The sequence below is a fragment of the Martes martes genome, assembly GCF_963455335.1.
Source record: "Martes martes genome assembly, chromosome: 6".
NCBI lineage: Eukaryota > Metazoa > Chordata > Mammalia > Carnivora > Mustelidae > Martes > Martes martes.
The window spans coordinates 34,763,906-34,783,022 of NC_137893.1; positions in this window are offsets into that span (position 1 = coordinate 34,763,906).

Genomic DNA, 19,117 nt, shown 5'->3' on the forward strand with positions numbered 1-19,117 from the left:
TGCTGAAGGTGAGGAGTTGGAACCCCTATGAGTTTATTCATTATTGATATATTTGTGTTACAAAGTCCTTCTTTAAAAATGCAAACAAAGTTTAGAGTTACTCTGACTTTGGTATAAATTGATTTAACCAGATGGATCTGGTAGTCCTTCTAAACAACCACTTAGTATTACTTTCCTCTACTGTGGATTAAATTGTGCCCCCACAAAGATCTACTGAAGTTTTAATGCTCAGTATCTGTGAATGGGACCTTATTTGGGAAAAAAGTCTTTGCGGATGAGACAGATTTAAGATAAGGTCACACTGGATTAGGATGGGCCCTAAATCCAATACCTGTGTTTTTATGAAAACAAAACCTGTGGAGACATCAAGACACAAAAGGAAGACGGCCATGTGAAAGCAGAGTGAGAGATTGGAGTTATGCTCCACAAACCAAGGGACATTGAGGATTGCTGGCAACCTCCAGAAGCTAGAAGAGGCAAAGGACGATTTTTCTTGGAGACTTGGGAGCTTTGGAGGGGGCCTGGTCCTGTCAACACTTTGATTTTGGACTTCTAACCTCAAGAATTTTGAGAGAATAAATTTCTATTGTTTTAAGCAAACTGGTTTTGGTAATTTATTACAGCAGTCTTGTGAGATTAACACAATCTTCACAGATTTAACTTTGATTTGAGTAAGGAGTTACTTGAAGTAATGGTGGGATGCTACAGTGATGAGTTCTTGAATAACAAGAAGGCAGCGTGTTAATTCTGTTCACCTGGAAAATGGAAATTAAGAGCAGAGAGGAAGAAGGGAAGTATCTAAAAAATTACATAAATATGTGTGTGTGTGTGTGTGTGTGTGTGTGTGTGTGTATTCTGACTGAATTTAAACTCTTCCTAGATAAGTCTGTTGCATGATAATATTTCTGAAATATTCACTGGGCCCCTTCCTTAGCACCCATTCAGGTGTTTAGGCTTTCCTTTGTTCACGACCTCAGCTGGTATTGCAGAGCTGAAAGCAGGTAGCCCATGTGTCTCCTTCTGACTGTTAAAGGAAGTCGGGATTCTGCCCACTACTTAGTCTTATTCATTATGTTCTAGTCACTTCTCAAAGTGCTGTCCCATCTCAATATGTAATCTCTATTGGCTTGTTTGGCATGTCAAATATTCTAGTGTAGCTGGATGTGTTGGAGGAATATAAGCTTAAACTATTCTCTCTAGTGTAATGTGAAGATTTTTTTTTCTTTCAAATTTGGCATAATGGGAGAAAACATAATTTCTATGTCCTATTTGATGTGGGTATCAAACCCAACTACATTTCTCAGATTCAATTCAAATTCAGTGAGCTGTATGTAATTATAAACCAAGTCATACATTTAAGGTTATTCCCAGCTACAACTCTAAGTTAAATGTGATTTTATTGTAGCAAAGTGTGTCTCAAAGGTAGACTCATACACCATTTGGAACAGCTTTGAGAGAAAGAATTTATAACTCTTCTTGAAGAGAAGCACCTGACCATGAAAATCTTATTGGCTACAAATAACCCAAAGCAATGATAGGTTCTAGGAATTGCATAAAAGGAAAAAGAAGCATGTATCAGAAAATTATTCTAGTAAGGAGATAACATCATATGGTTTATTCTGTTTAATGAATGCTTTTGACCAGATAATCATTTTTTCAAAAAAACTTAGATGAATTCAGTGCTTTATTTATACATAAAGTTTTTCTGATATATAGTTCTTACTTTGGCATTCTAATGAATATGATTATGATATACTTCATCCTTTAAAGATAAACTGTTCATTAGCATATGTCATTTTCAAGAAATAAACAATGATCTTTGCAAGAACACCATTACCTACTTTTATGTATTGATGTAATATTAGGGAACTATCTGCATATAATTGGATAAATCAGGGGAATTTTATTGTGTTTTACTGAAACATCCAGCAATTACCTTTTGAGGCTTAACATACAATTTGCCACCCACACAAGCACTCACACGCCCCCCCACTCCATACCATAGCAAACGAACTGAAATAACTATGAATTAGGTCAGATATATTTTTAAATACACAATTTCTTTATCATAAGCTAAAAAGATAAATTCCTGGAGACACTATCCGGTAGAAAAGGAGAATGGGGAAGGAGAAAATACTATTTCTCTGCTCTCCAAATGAAGCGAAAAACCTGTGATCTCCTTAAGGAAATGATTGGTCATGTAACAAAATGTACATTTTTATTTTATATATTTATTTAGTTAGTTTCCTCTGAAAAGTTATTCTTGAAGATCTTTTGGTAAAATAAAACACATATATGCATGAACAGGAAAAGATTACTTAGAGATTTATAAACTTAAACTTTTTCAGGATTAAGAACACTCATTAAAATTAAATATTTAGATATGAAACAGTAATATTTAAGAATGGCCATTTGGTTGCAATTACAATTATATATTGAGTAGCAACCCCAATGCCATCTTTATCTTTGTTAACTTCCACTTTCATTCAAACAGCAAGTCTTAATTTTAATTTCTAAAAAATGTTCCACTCCCCCCCTTCAATCCCATTTCCATTGCCACAACCAAGAACTTCTTCACTTACACGAGGGCAATTACAGTTTTCAAACCTTCTGTGTTGTCACCAATAAAGCATTCTAAAACACTGACAGATATCCTCAAGTTTAACTCAGACCATTCCATGCTTTAGAAATTTTCAGTAGTTCCTCACTGCCAGAAGCTGAAGTCCAAACAATTTAACATGGAAAGAAAGGTCTTCAAATTTTAACTGTCATCTTCATTTCTGGGCTTATCTGTCATGACTCCTTACTCTATCCCAGTCACACAGAGCTGTATCTCATTTCTTAATTACGTTATATCTTTAGATGGCTTTCAGAGCTCTTGCCCATATTTTCGGTTTTGCTTAGAATATCTTTCAAAACTTGTGAAGTTATGCTCATCCCCAATGCACAACTCAAAACTTTCCCATTTTATTTTATTTTATTTTATTTTTTAAAGATTTTTATTTATTTATTTGACAGACAGAGATCACAAGTAGGCAGAGAGAGAGAGAGAGGAGGAAGCAGGTTCCCCGCTGAGCAGAGAGCCCGATGCGGGGCTCGATCCCAGGACCCTGAGATCATGACCTGAGCTGAAGGCAGAGGCTTTAACCCACTGAGCCACCCAGGCACCCCTAAAACTTTCCCATTTTATAAAACTTCATTATTGAATCCTCTAAGCTTCCATAGCATTATTTCACAATGATGTCAAAGTATTTCTCTTACTTTATCTTGTTTTAATAAGTGAATTCTCAATATTTTGTTTCTCCATTAGATTATGATTTTTTAGGGCATTGACTATATTATTTATGTTGTATTCTTGGAGCCTATAAATCACCTTAACCATAGTATTTGTTCAATATAAATATTTATTAGTGTTTTTAATTCAAAATTATAATTTCTTTAAAGAAATTTTATAAGATGGTAAGAAATTACAAACATGGTCAAATTCTTACACGCCCATTGCTGTTAAAAACATTCTCCCAATTTTCCTTGGAAATATTATTTTTCCATGTATATGTAAGTGGATAAGATGAGTTTAAAAACCACTTTACCCCCTTTGGTAGAGGATTAAAAATGAACTGAACAATTTTCACTCTACTTTAGCATTTGCAGAATGAACAAATAAATGTAAGAGGATCTATTGGTATTCCACTGACCTTTCTGTTGCAGAAGCATAAGAATCTCAAGGGCTAGCTTAGAGTTCAATTAATAAAGATTACACATAAGGTACAAGGTCACCTTGTTCTCCCTCCATTGAGTTTTTCAGTCTGTAGTAGATACCAATTACTCAACCAGTGTGCAGATATTTTATCTGTAAGCATCTTCTTATATACATTGGTTTTAGAAAAAATGGATCTGTGTCTGGCCATCAAAAGGCAGCCATAAGATAAGGGCATTTTATTTTCCATATACTCATATAAATGTATTGGTATCAGGCAAAGAACAGAAAATTTTAAATTTATATACCTGAGTGCATAAATATTTAGAGACATCGTGATTTTGTTGCATTTATCATTTTCCTATGATTTGGAAGGAGGCACTCCAAGTATCAAGTCTATGAATGGAAACGTTGGCAACTGTTCTCTGAGAGGTGTTAATGAGATACTGTTTTTGACATTTTAAAAAGGAATACAAAAGATGCAATATAAAAGGAAGAAAAAAGGAATAACCATAATAACATACACAGTTTTAGCTTTAAAAAGATGAAATTATCTTTCTGTAATAAAACCAAGTCACATACTCCATATGCGCACGAATTTAAATTAGCAAGAATGTTCTAAGTAAGGCACAAAGAGGTGAAGTGGCTCATCTATTCCCATGAATTGTTGTGAATTATTTTTAGTGATTTACATCCTAGAATAAGCCCAGAGAAAACTGCAAACTTTGTACAGGACTCTACATTCTGAGGTAACATGAGAAAAATCTTTATTCTTAACAGTTTGGCAAATATTTACTGAATAACTACTATTCACAAGCTTCTGAGAATGCAGAGATACAGGGAGCACAGACTCATTGTTCAGGGACTTAACAATACTTGGGAAGACAGATACAAAGGAAATTTGGTGTACTGTGGTAAAGACTATGATAGGGACCTACACAAAATTTCATGGGAACACAAAGAAGGTATGTATCTTTGAATGTCAGGAAAGGATTTCACAGATGACATCATGCCTCATCTGAATCATCTAGATTTCAACAAAGCACTTGAAATAATTCCTAATATCTTTGTGGTTAAGATAAGCATATATGGATAGTATTATTGTGTAATTTGTTCAATTTTTAGTTGATATATCTTTCCTACCAAATAATACTGGTGAATATCTTTGTGTCAAACTGCAGGAGACCTCTGGTTTCTATTACTGCACTTTTCTTTGCATCTTTTTTAAATCAACTATTTGATGACATGATATTATTTGATATACTTAATAAATTTGGAGATAAACTTAAATGGGGAATTCAAGCTACTATGTCATATAATTTACAAAGAATTTTATAGATTAGAATAGTAGGTTGAAATTGACAAGGGAATTAAATAGTAAAAATATAGAGCTAAGTTTAAACATCCATTGAGGGGCGCCTGGGTGGCTCAGTGGGTTAAAGCCTCTGCCTTCAGCTCAGGTCGTGATCCCAGGGTCCTGGGATCAAGCCCCACATCGGACTATATGCTCAGCATGGAGCCTGCTTCCTCTTCTCTCTGCCTGCCTCTCTGCCTACTTGTGATCTCTGTCTGTCAAATAAATAAATAAAATCTTAAAAAACAACAACAACAACAACAACAACAACAACAAAACGTCCATTGAGGAAGTAGAAACATTTAATGACTTTAGCTTAATAGACTTTTAGGTAACCAAGATCTAGAATTTATCTAAGTGAAAGATCGTCATGGCTCATGTGTGATGGCAACATTGCCTGGAACATTAATGAAATCTTGCACTGTAAGTAGAACTATATAGTCCAAGTTTGGGGGTGGGATAAGACATTCAGTTTGGTATTATAAGTGATACAAAGTGGAAAATTATCAGAGGACTGTGATTTAAAAATTGTAGGTTTTAAAAATCATGCTTTACAGGGTTGCCTGGGTGGCTCAGTCGTGAAGTGTCTGCCTTAGGCTCAGGTCATTATGCCAGGGTCCTGGGAGAGCCCAGCTTCGGGCTCCCTGCGCAGTGGGAAGGAACCCTGCTTCTTCCTCTCCCACTCCCCTTGCTTGTGTTCCCTCTTTTGCTCTCTCTCTCTCTGTCAAATAAATAAATAAAATCTTTAAAAAATAATAAAAATAAAAATCATGCTTTATGAATAAAAAGTAAACAAAATGAAAGGTGTTTTGAAAAAGAGCTCCCAGGGGCAGTAATGGGCACCTAAAATAACTAATTATCCATTCTATTCATTCAATCTAGAAGTCTTATTTTTCCTCTGTGTTTTCTATTTCTCCGTGCCAGATTCATGCTGGAAATAGGAAATGAATTTGACAAATAGCTAGCTCCTCAGGTCCTCTTATTCTAGTACAGTATGTCTGATTTTTAAACCAATCCTATGGACAGTACTTTGAAGTTTGTGCTCCTCCAGAAATTGTATGAATGACTATATGTCATTGGATTTTTACATGGAGGTGATTCTATTAAAAGAAATGGTGGTTTAAAAATATTTAAGAGGGTGCCTATGTGACTCAGTTGGTTAAATGTGTGCCTTTGACTGAGGTCATGATTCCAGGGTCCTGGGATGGAGCTCTGCATCCGGCTCCTTGTTCTGTGGGGAGTCCACTTCTCCCTTTGCCCCTCTCCCAGGTCATGCTCACACTTTCTCTCTCTCTCTCTCCAAAATAAATTAATAAATAAATAAAAAATCAGTGATGAAATACAAAATGAGAATACATTATGTAGGATACTATACCTGGGAAGAAATATGAATTTTTTTTAAACCCTAGAAGGAAGTAGAGTGTCACTTAATTTCCTAGGATTCCCTTTCATTGGAAGGTTTTATTTCTGTTAGTTGCTGATTATCTTTTTTGATTTTTATTCTTTTTAAGATTTTATTTATTTGAGAGAGACAGAGAGAGAGAGAAATGATAAAGAGAAAGAGGGCACAAACGGGAAGGGGCAGAGGAAATGGGAGAAGCAGACTTCAACAAACTACACAATAATACATATTATTATACTAATATTGTATTATTGCTGAGCAGGGAGCCTGACAGACGGAAGGCTCGGATCATGACCTGAGCTGAAGGCAGGTGTTTAACCAACTCACCCACCCAGGCGCCCTGCTGAATATCCTTTTTTAAAAATGATTCTTTATACAAAATTCTCTCATAGAGTAGGAAATTAGATTATATTTTATCCTAAGGATCTTAATTTTTATTGCATTTGTTTTGTAATGTTCACTGAAAGTTATTATCAGCTCTCACCCTCTCACTCCTCTATATCACAAACGAACTAAAAGATGTCTTGGCCTATAATCTCTCTCCTATAATTACTCACTAGCTCATTCACTCCTGCACCAAACATCTTTTTAAACTATCTTTTATGCAGTGGTATGCAGGTAAATATTTAATAACTAGCTCTTGGGGAAAAGATTCGATTTGTAGTGTTTGGTGAATTCCACAGTGTAAATACTTCCACTAAGGCCAATTTCAAGTTACCAAAGTATGTCACTGAAAGCAGAGTTGAAAGAGAGGCACACAGGACTCTCTCAAGCTATGATGCTGCTCTGTGATCACATTAGTGCTTGCATGATCCTAACACTGTACTAAGTACCAGGTTATGAAGATGACTGAAACTGTTCTGCTCTCAAGGAAGTCTCCTTCTACTAAGGAAGAAGAGTATGTAGTACATGACACTACTCATCTATTCTCCTCTGTAAGTTACATATTGGTTAAGCATGTGCACACTAGATGCTGACCTGCATCCTTTAACCCTGGGTTTGACCTTGGATTCCTTCAGCAAATCGTTTCCTATTTATCATGTGCTTCACAGTACATGTTCCATGTCTTATGCATAGAAGATACTCAATAAATGGTTGTTAAATCTGAAGGACGAAATTGTTGAAAAGAGCTGTCATAATGCATTTATTCACTCTCCATTAAACGGCTGTTTAAAATAATATTTTGGAAACTCACTTTTTGTGGATCCTTAATCACTTAATATCTTTGAGGCCACTTTTATTTTTTCCTTGGGAAGAATAATTATATGCTCATAAATAAAAGAGACACAAAGAAAAGCATATTTCAGTCTTAGTTTTTGCTGCAGAGATCTTTTCTGTTTTATATATCTTAATTTGTAATACATAATTTACTAACTCACCTATGTAATTTCTTAACATACATTTATGTGTTTATTGCCAGGACTGGCAATCCCTACTACTTGTCTGGAACATGCTTTATTCAACCCCCATGGTCCTGGATGGTGTGGTCCATCATAGTATCCATTCCCTCTCATGCAGGGAGAGATACCCAAACTGCAACCAATGGTAGTAGTCACATGGGAAAAACAAATGAGAGCAAGGAATAATCCACAGAAAGAAAATGTTTCAGGGACATCACACTCCAATAAACACATTTTATGAAGAGAAAATGACTTTATTAATTCACTCACCAATTTAATAAATATTTGGTAAGCACCTTTAATGTGTAAGAATTGTAGTAAGTCCTGGGGCTACACTGCTTAGCAAACAAGATGTAGTCTCTGATTTTATGTGGAGGAGGAGAGCTATTACTTGTACAACTTCATAAACAAATGAGAAATAACTAGTATGGTGCCCAGAGGGAAGGAATAGTATGGAATATTTTAAGAATAAAATGTGTCTCCTGAATAAATGAGGAATGGGATAAGGGATGAAAGCGAAATAGAAATTATATAAAGAGGAGGAATAGGGCTCAAATATCCTAGAAAGAAGAAATAACACGCAAAGAGCCTATAGTGAGTAGTAGCAGGACAGTCAAGTGTGTGAAAGAAGCCAGGCAAGGCTGGAACACACACAGCTAGGAGAAGTGTAGTATTCGACAATTCTAGAAATGTTGGCAGAAATCAGATCATATAGAGCTTTAAGATCTATAGCAAAGATTTTGGTATTCATCTTAAAGTTAGGAGAAGCCACCGGATTAGCCACTGCAATTTACATTTTTATACTCCTTCTTTAAATATATATAGCCAGAAAGATGATAACTGTATTTTTATTCATTTTTAAATTGTGGTATCAAAGATAACTTTATTGGTGCACTCAACACTATGCTTCATTATATTTTCATGAAGATGTACGTAGATCTAGTTCCTTCATTTTATCTGCCATTTAGAACTATATTATAAGAATATTTGGAACCTCTTAGATGATTACAAGTTCCTCTTTGATCTGTTAATTGGTAAATGTGTCAAAGAATTTTTTACTGTTAAAATATCATTGTATTTAAGGATAAATGTGCAAAGCTATAATGTATTTTTTTAATCTAACTGGTTATAATGTGGTATCTTATCAAAGACCATCTCTGTATTATGTTTATAGTAGCACACTAAAATTTGTTTTTTTCAAACTGTCTCGATCTGATTTAGGCCCAAGGTTATACTCACATTATAAAATTAGTATGAAAACTTTATTTCTCAAAGTATTGTCTCCCTCAAAAATTCTTAAAGATTTTAAATATTTTTAAATTCTAACTGTCTTATAAAACCATCCTATCTTGGTGTTGTCCCTCCCTACATGCTTTTTATTTGGAAAATTCTCAAACTGATAGAAATGTTGAAGCATTATTACAAAGAATATTTGCACACCCTTCAACTAGCTTCATTGATTAACATTTTGCCATATTTATTTCCTCTCGCTTTCAATTCTCACTCATCTGTTCTCTTCATTCTCTCTCCTCTCAGTCTCTCTCTTTTTAACAAAAAAGCATATTGCAGATATCACGATACCTCTCAGCTAAATATTTCAGTTTAATATCTTAAGCAAAAGAGCATCTAATATGACAACAGTGCCATTATCATACCTCTAAAATGCAATAATAATGGCATGTCATATACTATGGCATTCATGTATAAAGTTATTTCAATTGCTTTCAAAATATATTTAAAATTGATTTTCTTTTTTGAGCTGGGATACAACTAGAGTTCATGCTATTGGCTATTATCACTGTGTAGTCTTCTTTAACCTAAAATTATCCCACTGGCTTTGGGTTCTTTAGTTCTTTGCTTTATTTCACAAAATAAAAGTTTTTGAAGAGAATACAGTAACTTATTTCACAAAATTACCCAAATTCTGTATTGAAATTCTCACAGTTAAACTGAGGTTGAACATTTATGGCAAAACTACATAGGTAATGCTCTACATTTCTTATTGCATTGTATTAGGAGTCAAATAAAGTTAGGTTGTCTTTAATTGGCAAAGCTATGTCTTATCACATGGTTAAGATGATGAACTCTATGCTGTGGATGTACATTTTCCCCTGGTTACTTCTCTGTGCTGGCAAGTATTGTTTTAAAACAAGTTATTGGATAGAAAGACATTTGTGCCTCTGGTAATATACTGAAAGCTCAGCTCAGTTTCCCATCTTGTCTAGGATAAGACCTTGTCTCTGCTGTTAAAAACTCAGACCACTGTTGTACTTTTGGCCTAACTGCAGGAATATGGACCAGATTAATCTTCGAGACTGAAACAACAACAAGAAAAAGAAAGCAAAAAAAAAAAAAAATACATCAAACAACAGTTTAGACATCAGATTATCAGGCAACACAGGACAGTGATCCCTGAGAGAGGAAAGAAAATAAACCCCACAACTTTGCGCAGATTCCTACCAGGTGAAAGGTTGCAGACTGTAGCATGAGAAGGGGGAACCCAGGTGGACATGGTGGTCTTCCTAAGTTAAGGAGACAGATTTAGGATTTCAGGGGAGGCAATAGGCTAGAGTTCTCAGGGACGAATATCTGAAAGGAAAGGATTTCACAGCAAATATCTGGAGATAAGCAGAGGAGCCCCTCAGTTGACTATAAATGAGCAAATATGTATGAGGAAACTCCTCAAGGTGGGAAGACGAACCACTCAAAAAGAAAAGAGGGAACAATTTCATATATGGTCACAAATAGTTTGTGTTCCACCAGACAGAATGGGAAAACATCTCATAAACAATGAAGCATTGTGAAGAGTATTCAAAAAAGCACTGGGAAGAAAATTAATACCTGAATAAAAGCTGTTCTGGTCTCGTCTAACAAAATCTGAAAGCAAACCTCAAAAAGAAAAAGTTAAACAGTTTTCAAGTATATGTGCTCCAGAATAAAGCTCAATAATGTTTATAGACAAGCAAAAATATTCAGTATCCAACAAAGCAAAAATTTATAATACTTGGCATCTAATTAAAAACAACAACAACAACAAAGAGTGTGAGGAAGCAGGAAAAGAAGATGTTCCATATGTTTAATTAAGATAAGGAAATAACTAAGCATGTTAGAAACATGGAAGATTTTTTAACACACTCATATCTAACTTCCAGAGGCAAAACTTCAATTTCTGAGATTAAAAAAAATACACTAAATGGAATAAACCACAGATTAGGTACCATAGAAGACTGATGAGTGGAATTGAAGCTATAACAATAGAAACTATTCAGGATAGAACACAGAGAAAAATGAACAAGGCATCAGTAGGTCTGATAAACTTTAAGCCATCTAATATACATGTAGTAGGAGTCCCAAAAGGAGGGAGAGACAGAAAAAAAATTTGAAGAAATGTGAATGAAAACTTTTCAAAGGTGATGAAAGCAATAAATCTAGAGAACCAAGAAGGCAATGAACTCCAAGCACAAAAAATATGAAGAAAATTGTATCAAAGTATATCACAATGAAATTTCTCAAAGATAGATTTTAAAAGCAAAGAAATAGACATATCATGTACAAAAATAAAAATAAGAATTATGGCAGATTTTTCATCGGAAACAATAAAAACCCAACAACAGTGGAGAAACTCTTTGAAGTACCAAATCCCAGAATCTTATACTTAGAAAGAAATAACCTTGAATAATCAAGACAAAATAAAGATTTTCTTAAAATCTTAAAAGCTATAACCTTCACCACCAACATCTTTATTACAAGGTATATTAAAGGAATTCCTCCAACAGGGGAAAAAAAAAAATCCCAGATGAAAACTTGAATCTATACCAAAGTATGAAGAGCACCAGAAGTAATAAACATATAGGTAAATAAAAACTAATTTTCTATTAATTTTAATCTCTACAAAAAGACATTCAATGGTTAAGGCCAAAACAAAAACAACATATTGTGGACTTATATGGGGAAATAAAATGTATCATAACAATAGCACAAAAGTTTATGGGGAAAAACAGAAGTCTACAGTTGTAATGTTCTCATACTATATATAAAGTGATATAACATTACTTGAAGGTGGATTTTGATAAGTTAAAAGCATACACTATGAATTTTAGCTAATAAGCCAAGACAAAAATAGATGACAAAATATATTCAAATAATTCAAAAGAGGGCAAACCTTTAACTTTAGCTTCTGAGTTTATGAGAGTGGCATTTTTCTCCATCAAGGAATGAGGGCTAGATTTTCAAAAAAGGTATTACAGGAATAACAAAAGCTAAGAATTGATCTTCTTCCACATGCATAATTGTTTGGCTCCTTTCTGATCACCATGTGTTGAGAAGGCCTGTGTCCCTCTGCCAGTTATATGGGAGGTGCAGGTGCTAACCAAAAATTGGCAGGCAGCACACTCCTGAATTGCAGGAAACCTATATTCTGTGACAACAGGATCCTGCTGCTACCATGTGCCTTTTAATACCTGAATGCAGTCAGTCTGTTCTTTTTGTGTGAGGGCTAAAAAGAGAGGCCAAGTAGAGGAAAGTATCAATTGAGAAAATGCAAGTGTTCTTGATAGATGAAGATTTCTTGTTTGAGATTAAAGGTTAGAAACAATGTCAAGAACTCAGTGGTTAAAAGGAGCTTTTCATTAAAAAAAAATTAAGTTGGGTTCCTAGTTTATGCTAATTCCAAAATTAAACTCCAGATGGATTATATTTCCCAATTATGAAAGGCAAAACCATACAGTCAATGGAAGAAAACATAGGAGGATATCTTTCTGACCTTAAAATGGGGAAATATTTATTAAACAAATTACATGTAGCACAACTAAAGGTAAGAAACAAAAAAGGAAAAAAAAAAACCTGATTGATTCTCTATGTGAAAATTAAGGATTTCTGTCCAAAGACAAGTTAATAGGTAACAAATTGAGGGAGAATAATTTCTAATCTGAGACCCAATGGACATTTATAGTAGAAAAGAAATGAAAGCGGTGAATCCCAAATTAAAAGAAGGGAAGCAAACAATTATGTAGAGAAAAATGAAAATGAAAGGAACACTGAATATGTCAAATTCCAAAAATAGAAATTTTGAAAATGCTAAGTATTGTCAAGGAAGTATGAGGAGAGGTACCTTTTTTGCTCTCTGGAGAAGAGACTGGTGTATTAAGCATATGCATGCAACCTGTGATTCAGAATACTCTGTACCTGGGTTTGCCCAAGTTCTGATTCATGCTGCTTTTCCAGAGTAATTATTACTAATGCCCTTTTTCACTCTCAAAGTTATTTCAGTATGGACAATAAGTTATATGATTGTCCTACTGATGACTAAGCTATTCAATACCTGAGCTTCTGAAGGAAACTCACACAGGTCTATGAGAGGATATCTATGAATACATCCATCACAGTGTTGTCTGTGGTAGTCAAAAACTGAAGGCAACCTCGATGGCCATCTCTAGGTGAATGACTAAAAGATGCTTAAAGATTGCAAGCCACAAAAATACTAGCAATTAGAAACATTAGCTAGCTATGTATTGTGAAGGTAGAATTTATTTACAGCTGTACTGGAAAACTATTTCAGGAGCACCTGGGTGTCTGGTTTGGCCAAGATAAGGGCAGTGGGATTTATGACATATTGGAGACCCTCAGGGTCGGTTTCTTTTCTGGTGGTTGCAATTGATCTACAGGGGTTTGATAAGCCTGGCTTATTTATGTGACAAACTAGAATTACCCTTAATTGTTAATGGCAATACAAGCTTTTTTCAGCATGCTTCTCAAAACTTTTCCGGTATCTACCATTATCCAGTTCCAAAGCCACTTCCAAATTTTAATACATTTGTTATAGCAGTACTACACTTGTGGCACCAATTTCTGTCTCAATCAGTTTGGGCTGCTCTAAGATTGGTGCACTTATGAACAACAGAAATGTATTTCTCACAGTTCCGAGGGCTGGAAGAATGAGATCAAAGTGCTCACAGATTTGGTGTCTGGTGAGGGTTGCTCCTGATTCAGGAACAAATGAAAAAAATCAAATGAAACATCATCAAAGGGATGTAAAATGGCTTCCCTCGCAGCTTCTATTTTGAGTTTTCCCAATAATGGCACCTTGCACATGGGATGTCTCTGGGACCTCCACTTCTTGCCTGCACTCTTTGTTGTTGTACTTGTATATTTTGTATTTAAATAAAAGTCTGAGGTGAGTACGCTCTGTGGAGTCTGATGAGTATTTTCAAATAGCCAAACTAAAGAAATCTTTACATACATTCAGTTACCTGGACAGATCTTTTTGAGTAAAATAAGAAACTGAACAAAATACATGTGTTTGTATCTGTTAAGTGTCTAATTTGTTAAAAGCTGATATTAGAGTGGTCAGTCCCAAATGGGTGTGTAATAAAATTAACTTTGCGTTCTACAAAAAATTATCACTCACCTTAAAATCCAGCTAAGGTCAAGCTTTGATAAGTTTATTGATAAACTCTGAGAAATTAAGATAAACATTTTCTTTTTTTTTTTTTAAGATTTTCTTTATTTATTTGACAGAGAGAAATCACAAGTAGGCAGAGAGGCAGGCAGAGAGAGAAAGAGGAAAGCAGGCTCCCTGCTGAGCAGAGAGCCCGACACCGAGCTCAATCCCAGGACCCTGAGATCATGACCTGAGCAAAAGGTAGAGGCTTAACCCACTGAGCCACCCAGGTGCCCCAAGATAAACATTTTCAACTGGTAAGGATGATTAGGGGCAAAATCGAAGACTGAAATGTGATACAATTTTTGGTTTTAGTTCTTTATCCAAAAATCCCTTCTTCATCAGAAAGCTAGGTCTCATTTTTAAAAAAGTACATAACACTTCTGAAATATACCAGATGGTCTTTCCAGGAAATTTAGGTTTTTTAATTTTTTTATTTTTTTAACAGAATTCTCTGGGGAATCAACCCAAACTTATTTTGGACGTTAAAAGAAAATGGGAAGATACGGTCTTCTATACAGCCTAATTTTTAGTGTGATTAAACACTTCAGTGTCTTATTTAAAATACTTTCAAGGTTGCTGTGTAATTTTTGGAAAAACAATCCCATCATCATGGGTAGAATTAAGAGGCCAAAGTATTCACTACGTATCTATTGAATTGACAAGTACATACTGAAAGGTTAGAACTTAATTTTGGGAGTTATATAATGGCATGCGAGAAGTAATGTTTTCTCAAATTACTATTGCTCATCTCTGCTATGCTTAGCACATGGTAGACACTCCAGAAATAGTAGCCGAAAGAGTGCATGTATGAAAGTAAGAAGATGTTTCAGCTAAGTGAGAGAAAAATTAGTACATTACCTAATAGATTACTTAAAATATATGAAGAGTTATTTTGCCAAAAGAAGTCGAATTTGTTTTTTGAAGATCCGGTGATCAGGGCTCCAATCAATGATGGTGACTCAAGGGAAGTAGAAGTTAGCTCAGTATAAAGAACTCTTATATAATTAGAGCTTCTTGAAAATGGAATGGAAACTTGAGGAGAGAATGTGCTGCCTGATAATGAAGGGGTTCAAGTGGAAGTCCTGTGGTCACTCCACAAAGAAGAAAAAGAAGCCACCAGAACACTGGATGAGAAGTAGAACTAGATGACCTGTCATCAACACAGTTAGGCTGCCCTGTGTTCAAAGGTCCACTGTAAGTGATGTTTTCTGCATCTAGAAACCAGAAGAGAATAAACAAATGATCATCAGTTTCTTTTATATTACCTGATACCAAAAAATATTATCTTTTGGTTTATAATTCCATGATTTTGGCCTATCCTGGTTAATTAATAAACAAAACGATTTATGGCAAGGCAAAGCCCTCATGTGGACTTATGCATTCTGAAATATTAGTGATATATGGGACTCACATATTAATTTATTCTACAATTTTTATTCAATAATTTTTTAAAGTGCTCACTTTACTTTAGACCCTGGTGATACAATATTGACCAGAAGAGACAAAATTTCTGCTCTCAGCTGAGTTTTGGTGAGAGAAAACCGGTAGCAGCACATCAAAAAATAAATAGAAAAATTTCAGAATGTAGTAAGTGAGGAGAATGGACAGTAAAGAGACAAAAGTGGAAACACTGAAACCGGCTAAGAAATTTTGGAAGAACTCTTACTTTTAGCACTTTGGTAGCCTAACAACCAGGAAAAAAAGACCCTCCTTGTTAATGCAACCAAGAACATTAAGTGTCTAAAAACAAACAAACAAACAAAGTAAATAGGTAAGTAAAATATGTAGAAGACTGAAGAAAATTATAAAGCTTTATTAAAAGACATGAAAAATATCCTAAATAAATGGAGAGTTATACCATGTTATTGAATAAGGATAAATATATTAAGGATGTAATCTTTCCCAAACTGGATTATAGGTTCGATACAATTTTCTTTAAACTTAAAGAATTTTTTTAAGAAAACAAAAAACTATTTAAAATGTATATAGATGAATAAAGGGACAAGAATAGCCAAGACTCTTTAGAGGAAGCATCAGGTGAAGAAACTTGCTATACAAAACATCAAGACATATTATTATAAAGCCTTAGCTATATAATTAAGGCAGTGTGGTATTTGGGATAGAAATAGCCAACAGAAGAAAATAATAAAAATAGATCCACACATGTATGGATACTTGATCTCTTATGTTAGCAGTCTCTGGGAAAGAATAGACTGCTTAAGGAATAATGTTGGAATCTGACTATCAAAAGGAAAAATAAAATTAAATCCCTACATATGCCATTTCACAAGGATTGTCCTAAGAGATATTAAAATTTAAATGTATATGATAAAACTGTAAAAGTTTTAGAAGACGATATAGAAGAATATCCTTAAGAATCAAAGTTTGGAAACATTCTTTTAAGGAAGCTCAAAAGAAATCAAGATCCCAAAGAAAAATACTAATGTTTGACTCAATTATAATGATTTTTACTATTAGAAGATAGCATAAAACTAGCAAAAGGATAAGACCAGAATTGAAAGAAAATATTTGTAATTATATTGGACAAAAATATAAATATAAAATTTCTACAAATCAATAATTATAAGACCATCAACAACACAAAAATGTTTAAATGACCAAATATGCATTTTAGATAAGAGGAAACATGAATGGCCATAAATATAAGAAAGATGCTCAACCACATTAGTAATCAGGAAAATGCTAATTGTAATTTACAAACGGATGTCTCCTTACACTCTTTACACCCTTCAGATGGGTAGAAATTTAAAAATTAGACCTAATAATGAGCACTGATGAGGTAGTAGAACAGCAGTAATTCTCATCCACTGTCATGGGAGAGTAAATCAGCACAAACAGTTAAATGGTTTGGTTTAATCCACTGTATTTGAATATTCAAAAACCTCAGGACTTAGTTCCTACACTCTAGGTATGTACTTTGGAGAAACCCCAATGCATACTTATAATAGATTTATGTCTATTATGTAGCAGCATTGTTTTTAATGAAAAATGATAAAAATAAAACATCAAGAAAAATCTGAAAACCATTCAAATCTTCACACAAATTGTAATCAATATGTGAATTGTGAGATACTAAAACAATTGCCTAGTGTAAAGCAGTAAAAGTGCATGAACTACAAATGTACATAGCAATACAGACAAATATCCCAAACAAGGTATTGAAAGAAAGCAGGTTGCAGAAGAATATATACCATACAACTCAATTTGTGAAAAGTTCAAAAACAAAACTAAACCATGTATTATCTAGGATGAATATATATAGAAAGGAAAAAAATTAAAAAGCCAGAAATTATGAGCATATAAGCATATGATTTAGAGTACTAGTTACCTGTGGAGAAATGGGGGACAAACTGATCAGTAAGGACATTCAAGGTAATAAATTCCTATGTTCTATTCCTGAAGTTGGATGTTAATTGACAAGTATTTCTTAAACTTTATATATATATTTTATGTTTCTTTAATGAAATAGTTCATAGATATGAACACAAAATAAAAATAAATGACTGTAGTTTGATTAGAATTCTAGCAATGAGGATAGAGAGAATGAACAAATTTGGTGCATGTTTTGGTTTTACTGTTGATAAGATTTTATGACAAGTTGTACATACAAAATGAGTTAAAAAGTGGTATCAAGGAAGAATCTCAGATTTGGGACTTGAAAAAACAGTACATATTCCCACTGGTCATTCAGATGAGTAACATGTTTACCACAGAAATAAGATTTCTGATCTGGACATGCCACTTTTGAGATGTGTAATATACATATCCAAGATGTTAAGCTGGCTGTTAATTACATGAGACAAGACTCATCTGGGCTGGTGATACAAATTTAGGAGTCAAGGGCATATGAATGGCATTCATATTAAACAATGGAACTAGATTCAATATTCAGGGAAGAGAGTGGATTTTAAAAGAAGACAATGTGTGACCAAGATTTGGCCACTCCAACTATTCAAGGTTGAATATATGAGATATGTTCATTTTAACAGTCATTGAAACACAAAGCATGAGAGACTGTGGACTCTGAGAAACAAACTGAGGGTTTTGGGGGGGGGTGAGCCTGGTGGTGGGTATTATGGAGGGCACATATTGCATGGAGCACTGGATGTGGTGCATAAACAATGAATTTTGGAACCATGAAAAAAAATAAAAATAAGTAAATACCTTATTTGGGGCGATCTTAATTTTCTCAATACAGTGATTTATTTGCAATAATTTACCTTAAATTTGTTTTTGGAATAGGCAAAGTACACATATATTTAATAAATAAGCAAATGAATTGTTTATTTTTGTCTCACTTCAGTCCATTATTCTTTCACTGAATTGGTTTTAGGCATAGAAAAGAGCAACTAAAAATTTCATTTTATTGATCTCCTCACAGTTCTTATGTAAGGTCTCCAAAAATGAGTCCCAGATTCTACAGGAGTATTAAGGAAGTTATTCATAGGTACACTTAAATATTCTCTTATAAATAACAATTTTTCAAAAATTAATGTCATAATTCCAGCTTTTGTTTTAGAAGTATAATTAAGTTCTATTTGAGAACTACTAACAAATAGATCACAACAACCAGCATAAATAAAGGTTAAATATTTGTTCCATGAAGATTTTATCCATCATGGTTTGTTTAGATACAATTCTAAAAACAATTTAAGGGCATAAATACATGCAAATCTGTGTTTCTTTTGATATTTAATAGCCTAGATTTATTCTAATTCTTTTTTTAAATAATTTTTATTTTTTATTAACATGTAATGTATTATTAGCTCCAGGGGTACAGGTCTGTGAATTGCCAGGTTTA